This window comes from Schistocerca serialis, chromosome 2 (genome assembly GCF_023864345.2).
Source record: "Schistocerca serialis cubense isolate TAMUIC-IGC-003099 chromosome 2, iqSchSeri2.2, whole genome shotgun sequence".
Classification (NCBI taxonomy): Eukaryota; Metazoa; Arthropoda; class Insecta; order Orthoptera; family Acrididae; genus Schistocerca; species Schistocerca serialis.
In genome coordinates, this window is record NC_064639.1 from 824,451,807 (window position 1) to 824,465,312 (window position 13,506).

At 44.2% G+C, this 13,506-nt stretch overlaps 1 protein-coding gene and 1 pseudogene across 1 annotated transcript in view; both read right to left on the reverse strand.

Annotated features, from left to right (window-relative positions):
- LOC126458073 (rho-related GTP-binding protein RhoE-like) overlaps positions 1-13,506 on the reverse strand; it is a 283,060-nt gene that overhangs the window by 234,603 nt on the left and 34,951 nt on the right. The gene's annotated exons all lie outside the window — the stretch shown is intronic.
- Positions 3,767-3,884, reverse strand: LOC126459579 (5S ribosomal RNA; annotated as a pseudogene).

Consider the following 13,506-nt stretch of genomic DNA (forward strand, 5'->3'; position numbering starts at 1 on the left):
GGACGTGTGTGATGTCCTTAGGTTAGTTAGGTTTAAGTAGTTCTAGGTTCTAGGGGACTGATGACCATAGATGTTAAGTCCCATAGTGCTCAGAGCCATTTGAACAATTTTGAACTTCCAGTTCATAATGAGCTAAGATTTTCTTTGGCGGACTTAGTTAAGTAGCCTTGGTCGTACAGCATATCTTGACGTATTTTCTTATTCTTGTAGCTATATCATATGAGATGTACATATGCTGCACTGCGCCAAACACGGGTGAGTCAAATGACATACTTTTCGCTATGATCTACCATTAAACATCGTATCTCTATCTTATTGAGTTCCTCGCGTCTTACGGAGTTGCGATTTGGAGGGAAGGATAGAGAGAGGGAGAGAAAGATAGACATACACACACACACTTACACGCACACACACACACACACACACACACACACACACACACACACACACACACACACACAGAGAGAGAGAGAGAGAGAGAGAGAGAGAGAGAGAGAGAGAGAGAGATAGGCAGCAACAGAGAGAGTGAAAGAAAGAGAGAGAGAGAGAGAGAGATGGGGGGGGGGAGGAAGGGGGGGCACCATGTTTTTATCAGATTGCGAGCAGGGGACATATGTTTAGTAGCGTTGCAACGTATTATGCGGTCACCTACTGACTATAACAGGATATGGATTTACAAGTCATGCCCAAACCATCATTTCTATTGTTTTAAAGTAAACGCCATTCCTAAACAACATGTATTTAAAGATGGAAGCAAATGAATCAGTACGCCGGGAAGCTGTGTATCTTTACGGCGAACGGTAGAATTAATTAATGATCAGTCGCATAATTCGATGCTCCGCAAATAACGAGAGCCACCCAGAAAAATTGTCATTTGTTTTAGTTCGGAAAGACTAAAGCGGTTCCATTAAGTCAGTATCCCCAAAGCTTTGAAGGTATTAATTCGTCTCCACAGAATCGTTTCTGTCGAGTTACTATGACCCATATACATTTTTGTTATATGTGCTGGCTACACATAACGTTTTCCTGTACTAACATTTCGAATCGCTAAAACGTAAAGATCTTTATGTACTTAATGTGTTACATGGATGCATAGCCACAGGCGCCAAGGAGCAATAGAAATATATACAAGTAAAAAAATTAAATCAATTTTGTTATTACGCTTATGAACGCGCCAAGATTGGTTAGTTTGAAGACATTTTTCTGCGACAAAGCATTGAGTACCACGAGCTGCTAAGTGTTATGAATTAAATAAGAGCCGGCCGGTGTGGGCGTGCGGTTGTGTTATGAATTAAATAAGAGCCGGCCGTTGTGGCCGTGCGGTTCTAGGTGCTTCAGTCTGGAACCGCGTGACCGCTACGGTCGCAGGTTCGAATCCTGCCTCGGGCATGGATGTGTGTGATGTCCTTAGGTTGGTTAGGCTTAAGTAGTTCTAAGTTCTAGGGGACTGATGACCACAGATTTTAAGTCCCATAGTGCTCAGAGCCATTTGAACCAATTAAATAAGAAACAACAGTATGACACATGACATTATTACGACTGTTTGGCAGTAAAAATAAGGAACTTTTAGATCTTTTAGCAACATACAGACCGTACACTGCAACCGTAGCAAGGTCTCGAATAACAGATACTACGAAATATCATTGGTTGTTAATTACTAATCCCATATTGGAGGACAAAATATTTACTTTATGTCAGATGGGAATTTTTAGTATGCTCCCACAAGACAAGTTTAAGATTTCCGTCTTACCGATTAACTGCCATTGTCCACTGTTATCTCCTGGAAATACTTGCATTATGGAATCATCTTCATTCCTAATTTTTCAGTGAACAGTGGAAGAACAATGCATGGCTTTAGACTGCCGCTCATAATTTCGGAAACTATATTAATTATTACCTGCAGTTAAAATTTACCCTGCAAAAACTGTTGTGAAAATCTAATTCGCTAACTAGCGTCATAAACCTGAATTACGGCCTGAATGATGATCGATGTCACACAACATAAAATGAACCTACAGGAGACATTCAACAGTACGGCGAGATGTACCATAGGTATGTCGATAATACACTACGGTATTCCTATCGGGAGAGTTAAGACAGTCTGCAACAGCATCGAGCATTACGCTAACCGAAGAAAATACAAAATGGGCAAAACATGCCGTCCCGAGGTCTTAGCCAATTAAGGACGACACCATCATTAACATCATTGGCCACTCCGTCTATACAGACGTCCATACAGGAGGAATGGTCAGTATTCCGTGATGTAACAGGATCGCTCCGTAGAAGCAAAAAACCTCAGATGGACTTATGCCCTACACCGAATCTTTTCCGAGACAGGATACATTTAACGTAAAATTGCTTTTGGGCTAGCGATGCGGACGTTTGTATCTTACCTATGAGACCTCTCCCACCCATATCGTTGCTTTCATCCTCTTTGCTCAGAATGTCTTTCTGCCATACGAACAGGAGCGGATCCAGAATTGAACCCTGTGGAACTACCTTCGTGGTTTCTCCTCAGTCACTAAAATTTTCTACGTGACCTACATTCTTTGAAATACGCAACACAACTTTTTGCATTCGGTTTGTTAAATATGATTCACGCTAGTTTTGTTGTAAAGCCATCATTTCCAGTAACAATATACATTAAATGTGTTCTAGTGCCGAAAGCTTTCGGAATAAGGCATACGTCCATATTAAGTTTTTTCTTTCAAATGAGCGTTTCTGTCCTATCCATGAATACTGACCATTCCTCCAGAGACACCCTATATAATAAACTTTTTTCTGTATGCTGTCGTAAATTAACTGGGTCCCAGCCTAGTATTTGCCTAAACGATAGTGGGAAGTCATTTGAAAACCACACAAAGGCTGGCCGGCGTACGTGATCAACGGTCATTATACCGACGCGCAGATTCGGATCAGGAGAATGGATCACCATCCCCTTTCGCCGGATGGCACGTTCCGCGTCAATAGGGACTTAATAAAGCGGGATCAAACGGTTTAAGCAAGACTGGTAGCTATCAAGTGTCTGTTGGATAGCGTGCCTTTGGTCGCGGAGCCGTGTAAATTTAGAGTGGAGTAGCCCAGTGCGTCCTTCGCCGTTCACCCGGCGAGGCCGATAACAGGACCCGCAGTGATCCGGTTCGTGCTGTCTGCTCCCTGCCCTGCTTGTCCCGTTATACGGCCGGGTCGACTGCAGCGCCCACCAATACGTGTCATTACGTATTCACTCGCTCGGCCGCTGTATTACGCGTGGCTGCTTACAAATGTGGAACTAAACGTCGAAGCTCTGCGAAAGTGTGTGTCTGTCGCGAGGTGATTGGAGCATAGGAGTGGTGATATTCGGAGAAAGTCGCTATCAAACTCTTGCTCTGTAGCAAAGGGACAGAAACGACCGTATCGCCGTGTTCGACAGCTTCACTGCCGGTTTTGTGGAATTGATGGTACAGCCAGTCAATGGATAATATCATATCTAAGCAAAAGAATGCAGAAACTTGTATGCCGTAATGCAACCAACCAAGTCTGTTGATATTATTCTGACTATGGAGAAGTTACGTATGGAGTTCCCAAGGCTCAATTGTTCCTCATACACGGGCTGACTTGGCTGCCCCTATCTATGGGTTTTATGCAACACATTAAAAACCATGTGGAAGTTTTTCATATTCCCTCACTCGCTACACGGAAACATTTAGTCTTACAGAAAAAGCGAACAGGGCCTTTTTACAGGAAACTTTGTCACTCCGTCTTCTGCTGAGTGCACCCCGAAAAATGGCAACAGCGCATGGCGGCCCGGACGGTCGCCCATCCAAGTGCCGACCACGCCCGACAGCGCTTAACTTCGGTGATCTGACGGGAACCGGTGTATCCACTCCGGCAAGGCCGTTGCCCTTATAGGAACCTTAATGTAGTTAAATTTTGTACTGGTATACGTTTGCTGGCCGGGGTGGCCGAGCGGTTCTAGGCGCTACAGTCTGGAACCGGGCGACCGCTACGGTCGCAGGTTCGAATCCTGCCTCGGGCATGGGTGTGTGTGACGTCTTTAGGTTAGTTAGGTTTATGTAGGGGGCTGATGACCTCAGAAGTCCCACAGTGCTCAGAGCCATTTGAACCATTTGATACGTTTTCCTTAGAGGCTGTAGTTTTTGAATTAGTCAAGGAAAATCCACAAAAGTGACCTTCAAACGCGTTTTTCTTGAATATCTCGCAAACTATGGCCAGTGGTTCGAACACACTGCAGTACTGAAATTTAACTACATTAAATTTCCTATTAAAAGGTGGCGTTCATTTTCTCTGTTGGACTAATAGTTTGCTTACAGCGAGCGAGATAATAATGAAAATCTCGCACCCTGTTTTTGAAAGTGTTGCGGGTTGCGTAAATCCCATCGGTAGAGGCAACTGAGTCACTCTGTATAGGGAAGTCAGAAGGCTATAAAGCTGACAGTAAGACCTGCAGGGTATCGACGCTTGGTGGAGGGTTTGGTAGTTGACTCTAGAAGTTAACGAATGTAACGTATTGCCCATAAAAACAGGTGCAAAGATCCAATACTGTATGAGCACACAGTTTCCGAACAGTCACTGGCAGCAATGATACCCGTTAAATACTGGGTGTGTGTGTGTGTGTGTGCGGAGTGCTTCAAAGTGCCATGAGCATGTAAAACCAATAATAGGATGGGCAAATACAAGTCAGATTCATGGGAACAATTCTCAGTCAGTGAAGTCCACCCATGAAGGAGGCAGCGACCAATATCCTAGTTCGGCCGATACTTCGGTAATGCCTGTCAATCTGTGACGCATACCAGACAAGACAGAAAGACCATCCAGAGAAGAGCGGCGCGTTTCTTCATAAGTTCGTTTAGTTACCGTGAATGTGTCACGTAGATGCTCATTCAACACCAGTGATACACACATCTTCGTGTAGCGAAAAGCTACGAAAGCGTTCGTCCCTAAAAGAGTCAGCCAGTATGTAGCTCCCTCCTGCGTACATTTTGCGGAAACAATTCGAAGATAACATTTGTAAGTTTCGAATTCACACAGATACTTATCAACAATCGCTCTTTCCACGCACCATTTGCTACTGGAACAGGAAAGGGCTGAATGTGACACAAACAACTTTCCGACACACATCATAAAGTGGCTTGCGAAGTATAGCTATTCATATCGAGCTTTATTTTTGATTTATTCTTAATCAGAAGTGGTTAAGATGTCAGATAGGGATGCGCAGAGTTGTACTGTCGAGCTACCGCAACTGACGCTCTCAATCAGTGTGAATATACTTGATGATGTGACTGAAATTGAAAGGGAAAGGAGGGTTTGACGTACTATCAACGACGTCCTTAGGCTCAGACCACAAGTTCGGGTCACACAAGGATAGGGAAATGACGGTGTTCGTTTTAACGGAACGACCTCGGCAACCACCTACATCGATTCATTAAAAGCAAAGAACATTTAAAACAAGATTTCCAGCCGGGGATTTGAGCCTCGATCTTCGATTCACAGCTCAGCCTGTTAATCACAGCAGTGGCTACTCACATCTTGCCTCCTGTCAGCTTTCTCATGCAGTGCTGCTCTTCACTGCGGAAGATCTCATTCACAGTCACAAAGCTCCGCTCATTACCACAATCTCGCTAACTGCTGGCAGAATCCGTTTCACGACGTAAGGCAGCTCTCTCGAGCGCAGCACGCTACTCTGCACTGGTAAAGACAGGAGTCGCAGACATTTAATGTTATTAGGCTCATACTGCAGATGGGTGGGCTCCCCATTCACTTCCTGCCAGCCGAACTTAAAAATTTTCATTGTCTTCTGAAATCAGTTCAGGCAAAATGGCTTCAATAGTGCCAGTGGCGGTTTTCTCTTTTCCTGTTATACAAGGGACCTAGATATCGTATCGATGCAGTACCTCGACAATGAACTATTCTGGAACAAGCCAATGAACTACTCTGGAGCAAGACTGAATACATTGCTTTCATCACTTTCTTATTGCAGATAATAAAATATAAAATTGGTCGCAGAAGTCAAAACGAACACTCTCGTGTTTTTTAACTGGATTTGTCATAACAGCTAAATGTTACTTTATTATATCTAGGGCATTCGATCAAACAACAGACCCTCCTCATGTACAAAAAGAATTAAATATAATTACAGGCCATGGGCATTTGAATCTAGTTCAAGCCTTATGCTTAGCTCTGGTAACATCTTGCCTAATGTATAAACAGGTACTTTAACGCATTCTGCAGTTTCTAAGCAGTTAACATATAACCCTCATCTAGTTACAGATGATCATCACTGGGCACATTTCCTGTTATTAAAGCTTTTTAATACGTTTTTATTATCTCGCTTTCTTGTATGTCTGTCTAGTACACATTTTGCAGTTGGTTTTAAATTAATTTCCCAATGAGCTACCGGCTTGAAATTGTAAAAATCGCTCCGAAATGGATACCAATGCTATATAAACTCGCTTTCTTGTTGGTCTGTTCGGTAGGAATGTGGGTGACAAAGGTTGGTAATGCCTATCTCGGTGCCCTACAGGAGCGGCCTGTTGTGCATGTAGTATCGGAAGCAAAGGCTTGTCTGTACAGAGAAGGTTGGGAAGAGGTGATGGACAGAAAGAGGAGGAAACGTGTGAATTAATGTGACAAAGGCGTAAACTGATAAGGTAAGGAATGAGGAGGTTCTACGCAGAATCGGAGAGGAAAGGAACACACTATGCCATCAAAAGTATCCGGACACCCCCAACAACATACGCTTTTCATATTAGGTGCATTGTGCTCCCACCTACTGCCAGGTACTCCATATCAGCGACCTCAGTAGTCATTACACATCGTGAGAGAGCAGAATGGGGCGCTCCGCGGAACTCACAGACTTCGAACGTGGTCTGGTGATAGGGGGTCACTTGTGTCATACGTCCGTACGCGAGATTTCCAAACTTCTAAATATCCCTAGGTCCACTGTTTCCCATGTGATAGTGAAGTGGAAACGCGAAGGAACAAGTACAGCATAAACGCGTGCAGGCCGACCTCGTCTGTTGACTGACAGAGACCGCCGACAGTTGAAGAGGGTCGAAATGTGTAATAGGCAGATATCTATCCAGACCATCAGACAGCAATTCCAAACTGCATCAGGATCCACTGCAAGTACTAAGACAGTTAGGCAGGAGATGAGAAAACTTGGATTTCATGGTCGAGCGGCTGCTCGTAAGCCATACATCACCCCGGTAAATGCCAAACGACGTGTAAGGAACGTAAACATGGACGATTGAACAGTGGAAAAACCTTGTATGAAGTGACGAATCACGGTACACAATGTCGCGATCCGATGGCAGGGTGTGGGTATGGCGAATGCCCGGTGGACGTCATTTGCCAGCGTGTTAAGTGCCAACAGTAAAATTCGGAGGCGGTGGTGTGGTAGTGTTTTTCATGGAGGGGGCTTGCTCTATCTTGCACTATCACAGCACAGGCCTACATTGAGCTATTAAGCACCTTCTTACTTCCCACTGTTGAAGAGCAATTTGGGGATGGCGACTGCATCTTTCAACACGATCGAGCACCTATTCATAATGCACGGCCTATGGCGGAGTGGTTACACGACAATAACATCCCTATAATGGACTGGTCTGTACAGAGCGCTGATCTGAATCCTATAGAACACCTTTGGGATGTTTTGGAACGCCGACTTTGTTCCAGTATATACCGACCGACATCGACATCGACATCGATATCTCTCCTCAGCACAGCACTCCGTGAGAGACTGGGCTTTCATTCCCCAAGAAACCTTCCAGCACCTGATTGAACGTATGCGTGCGGGAGTGGAAGCTGTCATCAAGGCTAAGGGTGGGCCAACACCATCTTGAATTTTCAGCCAGGTGTCCGGATACTTTTGATCACATAGTGTATGTGGAAAACACTGACACGGAGAAGGGACGGGATGATAGGACATCTGTTAAGACATCAGGGAATTATTTCCAAGTTACTAGAGGGAGCTGTAGAGAGCAAAACCTGTAGAGGAAGAGAGAGATTAGAATACATTCAGCAAATAATTGAGGACGTAGATTGGAAGTGCCACTCTGTGATGAAGAGGTTAGCACAGGAGAAGAAATCGTGGCGGGCCGCAAAAAACCAGTCAGAAGACTGATGACCAAGTAAATAACTAGGCGTACGCAGGTGAAAAGCTAGTATTGTTCTGTGTTGGCGTGGACACTCACTGCAGGTAGGAGTTTCTTCTACCTGGCCTTCCACACAATGGGACGGCCAGACCGTGGCAGAGCTAGGGCAGACTGGCCGTGGCTGCAAGGCTGCTGGGGCGCACCTGTAACTGTGTCTCACACTGTAGTGTTAGATATACAGTCCACTTTTACGAGCCATGTACTTTTACTTGCTGCCGCCTTTCCTCTGCAACGAATGTAAGCATTCATCTGCATCTGGACTGTGAAGAAACTGAAGCACCCCGGCTCTCTCTCTCTCTCTCTCTCTCTCTCTCTCTCTCTCTCTATATATATATATATATATATATATATATATATATATATATATATATATATATATATAATCTCATTAAAAAGATTAAAAATTTTAATGGGATTATATATACATAATCTCATTAATAAAATGTTTAACTGACAGAAATTTCACACACTCAAGACGAAGAGGTAGAAAATAATTACTTAAATCAAAATAAACTTCTGATACAGCACATTTTTAAATCGGATTAAAAAGTGTAAAGTAACTTCTCCTAAATGAATAAAGATTCCCAATCACATACAGATAGTCGTGAAAATTTGTGCTTTTGAATTGTTAATAGTTTACATGGAAGATTTATGAGGAAAAACTTGTGGCGCATGGAATAGATAATAATTAGAATGTGAACTTTCTGTTCGTCAACTATGTATTGAATGTGCCCCATCTTTTTCGTTATCGGTTCCAAGTATTGTCTCAACTATTACAAATTCACAAGCACAGATTTTCAGGACTATTTCTGTGGGGCTAGGAGAAATGAAATTCCTTTGTACTTTCGAGTCCGATTTAAAAACGTGTTGTATTAAAAGTTTATTATTATTCATGTAACTATTTACACGCGAGGGTAGTATGTTTTATGACCGAAGCTCTTAGCTTTAACAAAGTTACGTACAGGTATTTTGTTTAATCACGATTTGTCAGAGATGTTTAAAAGGTGTAAATCATCGCTTCCTTAAAATGTCTCTCTTTTCTCACTCCATGAATACCACGTACATTTCTTTCAACAGTAGACGCCATTGTAGTCTACCGTTCGCATTCAGTCAGCTGGGCGAGAAAATACTCAAAAAATCGTTAATTCGTTCTACACACATCAAAAAAAGTTTTGCATCACCAAGTTTCCCAGAACTTCTGAAGGTAGACATTGACTGGATATTGTATCACAGACACAGTCACTTTGACTGTTCAGAGATGTCAATAAACCCGCCCAAAGATGTCAACAACCATGCATGAGCAGCGCCTGTTAGACGGGGAGGGTCCGACAGCCGATCACTTCCAGTCACTCCACCAGGAAGGAAGTGCACGGCTCGTGTTGTCTGTAGTTCGACTATGCCTAGACGGTCAGTACCGCGGTTCCACCACGCCCGTATTGTTACTTTGTGCCAGGAAGGGCTCTCAACAAGGGAAGTGTCCATGCGTCTCGGAGTGAAACAAAGCTATGTTGTTCGGATATGTAGGAGATACAGAGAGACAGTAATTGTCGATGACATGCCTCGCTCAGACCGCCCAAGGGCTACTACTGCAGTGGATGACCGCTACCTACGGATTATGGCTCGGAGCAACCCTGACAGCAACGCCACCATGTTCAATAATGCTTTTCGTGCAGCCACAGGACGCCGTGTTACGACTCAAACTGTGCGCAATAGGCTGCATGACGCGCAACTTCACTCCCGACGTCCAGGGCCATCCACGAGGTGCAACCACGACACCAAGCATCGCGATACAAATGGGCCCAACAACATGCCGAATGGACCACTCAGGATGGGTATACACGTTCTCTTCACCAATGATTGTCACATATGCCTTCAACCAGACAATCGTCGGAGACGTGTTTGGAGGCATCCCCGTCGGGCTGAACACCTTAGACACACTGTCCAGCGAGTGCAGAAAGGTGGAGGTTCCCTGCTGTTTTGGGGTGGCATTATGTGGGGCCGACGTACGCCGCTGGTGCTCATGGAAGGCGCCGTAACGGCTGTAGGATACGTGAATGCCATCCTCCGACCGATAGTGCAACCATTTCAGCAGCATATTGGCGAGGCATTCATCTTCATGGACGACAGTTCGTGCCTCCATCGTGCACATCTTCTGAGTGACTTCCTTCAGGATGACGACATCTCTCGAATAGAGTGGCCAGCATATTCTCCAGAGATGAACCCTATCGAACATGCCTGGGATAGATTGAAATGGGCTGTTTACGTCGACGTGATCCACCAACCACTCTGAGGCATCTACGCCGAATCGCTATTGACGAGTGGGACTACCTGGACCAACAGAGCCTCGATGAACATGTTGGTAGCATGCCGCGACGAATATAGGCATGCATCAACGCAAGAGGATGTGCCACTGGATATTAGAGGTACCGGTGTGTACAGCATCGTGGACCACTACCTATGAAGGTCTCACTGTATGGTGGTGCAACATGCAGTATGTGGTTTTCACGAGCAACAAAAAGGGCGGAAATTATGTTTATGTTGATTTCTATTCCAATTTTCTGTTCAGGTTCCGGAACTCACTGAAGGGAGGTGATGAAAAACTTTTTTTGATGTACATGAGAAACAAGCAGCGATGTTAGCCTCCGAGCGTCTTCAGCGTTATTATTGTTGGTTTTTACGTATGTTAATCTTAATCTGGTAATCAATACTCCATCCAGCGTACGAGGCAGCCCAGTTTTCTGATAGCGAGGGTTCCTGTATCACGGAGCATTGTTAGAGGCTGCCGTTAAATAAATTATTATCTTGGGGAAGTTCGAGTCATAATACTGATTAGAGAAGTAATTACTTGTAAACGTCTGTAGTAGGAAAGTGTTGCCTATAAAATATAGCAGAAGATTCTGAAAAAGAAGCTACGTTTATTTCTCGATTTTCAACTATTCCTTGATTTCACATGAGCAGCATTACGGCGTCGGTGAGGTCGTTCGGAAATTATTGTGAACTAATTTGTTGGACGGCCTGCTCGCGGTCACGACTATTACATGAGTTCATTTGTTCTCTTGTCGTGAATCATATGAAATTTATAGGACTACCAATCATTTATCATTAAGATAGCGTCATTGGACAGCCCTGGTGGATCTAAAGCGAGAAGAATGAAGACGATTTAAGGTTTCAGTGCCAACGAGGACTGTCGCATCAACGGAAACACTTCCACCAGATTCTCCAGCACGCAGAACATCGACTCTACAAACATTTCTGCTCTACTGGATCTATAGTCACGCCGTTATTCGTGCTATTACTTCCACTCAAATAGGTATTGACAGGCATTCTTAATTCCGCGAACTAATAGTTTCAAATTACCAGTTTCCTTACTCCTGTACTACCAATTTATTAATCTTTAATTAGTAGAGGCAGTAACTTGTCAAGACACTTACTCTTAATTCAAAACACTAAACAGATTCTCTTTATGATATCATACTATGTCTGTAGCCTTCACTACCATCGTACACCACATTATAGGCACAAATTGTATGTGGATGAAGAAGACAGCTTGCTGCAAGAACTTGTTCGACACCCAGGAAAGGATACTTAGAAAATTTGCAAATGAGGCTCCTAATGGCTAGGGTTTACTTCCGCGCCAATAATTCGAGTCTTGTCTATCAGACACGAGGTAGCTATTGATAAGCTACCACCAGGAAAATGCAATTAAAAGGAAGAATACCAGGGTACAACTTTAGGGCAAGAGTTTCGTCTTCAGCAGGCATTGGACCAGTTATCGAAGGAAGGTCTCCAGTACTCGTAGAAAGCGGCATACATTAGCATTCAAATGGTGCACAGTCTCAGAAGCGTTAGCGGCTTTGGTCAAAAAGCTTCATCAGTTACCCCGATCTTGTTTCTTGTGCCGTACAATTTGGTTCCAGACAGCTGGCACACCATGGTTCTCTTAATGGACACGAAGATTTCCCCTTCGATAGGCCTCGACGTCACCTAGCGATCGCCATGGGTTGGGAAAGCTAGTGGAGAAAATCGCGTGGACAACCAGCTGCGGGACAAAGAGAAAATCTCCAAATTTTCACAGAAGAAACAAATATTTCATCCGTGCAGATACGCAGGTATCCGGCTAATAAATATCGCGTGTGAACACATTCACCTCTTTGCAGACCGGATCTTGTGTTCATTAATGCCAAAAGAAGGACATTCCACTTCTCTTTACAGTCACCAAAATGGCAGATCCATATCGCCACCTATGTCCGAATAAGTTTATTATGAAGTACTCGCAGTCGCACTTGATTACGTCACGACTCGCTGGTTAGCAGTGAGTTCCTCGCTTACATGCACTTTCCCACACGCAAATTGTGCTTAAGGAGTTTGGAAATCGACACGCACGCGACAGCATGCGCTACGAATGTGTCCCAAAACGCCATGCATATAAACGTGATTTTTCCAGGACTCATACCTCCGGTTCTGCTGGTGAAAGAAAGGTTGGGTCAAGTGTTTTGGATAGCTCTTCGGCTAGGGATATTTTGTATACCCAACAGAGGGATCGTCTTGCTGTAACCATCCTACAGTACTGGGTCACAGTATGAATATTACACACTTCCTCCAGCTTAGTCAAATGAAGCAAATCGGCTGGTTATTTTCACATTATGTGTGGTCTATGGTGCGCCTTAAGGGACTTATGCAGACATACTTTGTTCATGGACGGTACCTGAGGAACCTCGAAAAACATGATTTTCGGGCACCAAAACCGAGCCGCGGATTCCAAGACGCCTATGTACAACAAATGGCTGAAATTTTAACCATATGTTCCTAAGAACCCGATCTAGAACAAAGACGAAAATTTTCTTTACATATTTTTTCCCCTATATAAAGACGTCCGAAGTTACCCTACTTGTGCCTATAAAATCCAGTGTGTGGCGAATAAAAAAATCGTTCAAATGGCTCTGAGCACTATGGGACTCAACTGCTGTGGTCATTAAGTCCCCTAGAACTTAGAACTACTTAAACCTAACTAACCTAAGGACATCACACACATCCATGCCCGAGGCAGGATTCGAACCTGCGACCGTAGCGGTCGTGCGGCTCCAGACTGTAGCGCCTTTAACCGCTCGGCCACTTCGGCCGGCTGTGGCGAATACCTAGTTCATAAACTGGCATAGAAGGGAGTCGTTGTTGTTGTTGTGGTCTCCAGTCCTGAGACTGGTTTGATGCAGCTCTCCGTGCTACCCTATCCTGTGGAAGCTTCTTCATCTCCCAGTATCTACTGCAACCTACATCCTTCTGAATGTGCTTAGTGTATTCATCTCTTGGTGTCCCTCTACGATTTTTTCCCTCCACGCTGCCCTCCAATGCT